Below are 3,431 nucleotides of genomic sequence, written 5' to 3'. Positions count from 1 at the left end.
CTCGTGCTTGGATGAAAAAGACCCAGGGAGGCTCCTTGCTCCAGCCTCTGACCACCCTCCAACTTTTTTTCCAGTCGCAGCCTTTGGAATCAGCCACTCAGTTGTCCTCCATCAGCCAACACCATTTTGGGATTTTTTTTTTTCTTTTTTTTTAAAAAATTTGCTTTTACAATATTGTAAAGCAATATTGTAATTGCTTTACAATATTGTATTGGTTTCTGCCATACATCAACATGAATCAGCCATAGGTGTACCTATGTCCCCTCCCTCTTAAACCTTCCTTCCACCTTCCACCCCCTCCCCTAGGTTGCCACAGAGCACCGGTTCTGACTCCCTGCATCACACAGCAAATTCCCACTGGCTATCTCTTTCACATGTGGTCATGTGTATGTTTCCATGCAACTCCCTCAATCCGTCCCACCCTCTTCTTCCCCTGCTGTGCCCACAAGTCTGTTCTCTGTGTCTGCGCCTCCACTGCTGCCCTGCAAATAGGCTCATCAGTACCCTCTTTCTAGATTCCATGTCTATGTGTTAATATACGATATTTAGCCAACATCATTTTTTGAGCTTAACTCCTTATTACTGATCAACCATGAACTGATGTGAAGAACTGACTCATCGGAAAAGACCCTAATGCTAGGAAAGATTGAAGGCAGGAGAAGGGGAAAACAGAGGATGAGATGGTTGGATGGCATCACCAACTCTATGGACGTGAGTTTGAGCAAGCTCCGGGAGATGGTGAAGGACAGGGAAGCTTGGCGTGCTGCAGTCCGTGGGGTTGCAAAGAGTCAGACACAGCTGAGTGAGTGAACTAAACTGAACTGATGAACTCCCAGATTTGTCAGAATTATTCCACTGAGGTGGAGCCCGCCATCAACCACCTGGTCAGCATGTCTGCTGGCCTCCTACGCCTACCTCTCTCTGGGCTTCTATTCCCACTGAGATAATGTAGCTCTGGAGGGCCTGGGCCACTTTTTTTTACAAATTGGCTGAGGAGAAGCGTGAGGGTGCCAAAGGCCTCTTGAAAATGCAAAACCAGTCGGGTGGCACCATGCCCTCCTCCAGGATGTGCAGAAGCCATCTCAAGATGAGTGGTGTAAAACCTGGGACACTATGGAAGCCACCCTTCTCGTACAGAAGAACCCAAACCTGGCCATATTGGATCTGCATGGCCTGGGTTCTGCCCACGCAGACCCCCACCTCTGTGACTTCCTGGAGAGCCAGTTCCTAGATGAGGAGGTGAAACTCTTCGGAAGATGGGTGACCACCTGACCAACCTCTGCAGGCTGGCTGGTCCCCATGCTGTGCTGGGTGAATATCTCTTCCAAAGGCTCACCCTTAAGCACGGCTAGGAGCCTCAGGAGCCCAGCGACCTTTGAGGAGCCCCCTAAAAGGGCTTCTGTCTGAAGCCCCTCTCTGCAACCACTAGGCAGCTTTTAAACCACCTTGGAGCCCTCTCCCAATCCTTGGACTAAATAGAAACAATAAAGCTTTTTGCCACCAAGGGAAAAAAAACATCCTTGCTCAGCCACTCACTGGCTGTATGATCCTGGGCAAATCAATTCTCTGAGTGTCAGTGAGTGTTACCCACTCACAGACGTGTTGTGAGTGGTAGATGGACTACTGTGTATAAAATATCTAGCAGAACATCCAGGAAAATAAAGGTGCTCACTGCATGCTTGTCCCCAGGGCTGTGACTTGCAGTCCCATATCAGACAGTATGCAGCTGGCGTCCCTGCGTGGTGATCAGCCGTCTGTCTCAATCTACTGGTTCTCTGGCTGCCATCGATCTCCACTTGTACATTGTCTATGGGAAGAGAGAGCATGTGTTTCCCACCATAATCGGTACATGATCAACAACAGCAGGGTTGACAGGTGTCCTGTGCCAGCGGTGAGGGAAGAAGGCAGGCTGTGTGGAAGCACCTCCACCCTTTCTCTGCACCTAAACCAACTCCACCAGCAATGATGTGTGTGTAGGTCTTAGTTTTCTTTTTAAAAAAATACAGTGCTCCCAAGCTGCCTTTTCCCTTCTACCACATGTTCTCCCTTCGAGATATTTCAGTTGTTCAGCATGTGTCCCTAGAAGCCATCACTATTGACTTTTTGGATTTACTTGCTGTTGGTTTTGACAGATCCTTCGATGCACTTTGGTTGCACTCGGTCTTACAGATACTTATTACTGTCCAATTGCACATGATTTTTGTTTTGTGGCTGCTGAATATTATATTCGAGACCTGTAAATCCAGGCAGCTGTGAAATGCATGAGCTGTTTTCCATCTATTCTGCCTGTCCTTTTGGAGGAAGGAAGACAGTGTGGAGAGAGCACAGGGAAGGGAGAAAGACCTTTCCATCTCAGTGTGATGGGTTCGTGTGGCTGAGTGTCCAGGCTTTGCTCCTCATCCACTCTGTGACCTTGAGTCAGATGCTAACCTCCTTGAGTCTCAGTGCTCATTTGCAAAGTAGGATTATGTTATCTGGATTACCATCTCATAGGACTGTTGAGGATCAAGTCCTAATGCCTAAAGCTTTTAGGACTTTCAGGAAGGAATCTTAGGAATCAATGAGTTTAGCTCCCTCATTTTACACTCGAAGAAATTAAAGTCCAGAGAGCCTTTTGAGGGCAGGGACCATGTCATATTCATCTTGCTATGCTGGGGATCCAGGCAGAGTCAGGCGCCCATGGGGTGTCTGATAAATACTTTGTAAATGAGTTGAGTGATCAGCTCGCAGTGACATATCTATGTTTTAACCTCTTGGTGACTCAGGGTTATCAACATCAATTACTGCATGGTGTCGCTTTGCCCTGATGCCTTCAGAACCAATTATGCATGTACAGTGTGGCTATGATGCTTTTCTTCGTCGTGTTTCTCCTCTCTGCTCCTTCACCGTTACCTGTCAGTTCTCCCTGTAGCCTTTGGGGCCACTCTGAGAAATCTCCATCACTGTTTCTAATTGGCTGTCCACTTAGGCTTGGACGGAACAAGAGTTAAAAGGCTTTAAAAGATTTCAAGTTGGCAATCACGCCAGGTACTTTTATTGGCGTCACAAGGAATGTGGCAGAGTATTCTACAGACCGGAAGTATAGCCTATTTTAATCTGGAAGAGGCTTAATGTCATCTAGTTTAGGACCCTCAAGTCATGCGAGTATTTTCTAACTCACCATGCCCTTCCAGGGCCTTCCAGCATGATGTGATCAGTTTACTCACTGATTTGTGAAGCAGGTGTATGGTTTATGCTGGCAGTGACTGAGGATTCAATGTTCTACCCCTGGAATATCTGCCTGATGACCTGGATTCTTAAGCATTTTTCCCTCCCAGCAGAGGGGAAGTAAACACACACAGCTGTGGATTTCTCCTCTCATTCCTGACTATGACCTACAAATTCCCTTCTCTTTCTCTCTCTGTCCTTTCCAACCCTTAGTCCAGATTGAG

The 3,431-nt window shown here is 47.2% G+C and overlaps 1 pseudogene; it reads left to right on the top strand.

Moving 5' to 3' along the window:
- Positions 1-824: 824 nt before the first annotated feature.
- On the top strand, positions 825-1,352 carry LOC113890302 (annotated as a pseudogene).
- The last annotated feature ends 2,079 nt before the right edge of the window (positions 1,353-3,431 follow it).

This window comes from Bos indicus x Bos taurus, chromosome 3 (assembly GCF_003369695.1).
Source record: "Bos indicus x Bos taurus breed Angus x Brahman F1 hybrid chromosome 3, Bos_hybrid_MaternalHap_v2.0, whole genome shotgun sequence".
NCBI classification, from domain to species: Eukaryota; Metazoa; Chordata; class Mammalia; order Artiodactyla; family Bovidae; genus Bos; species Bos indicus x Bos taurus.
The sequence above is the reverse complement of the archived record's forward strand: the minus strand, read 5'-3'. Positions and strand labels throughout refer to the sequence as shown.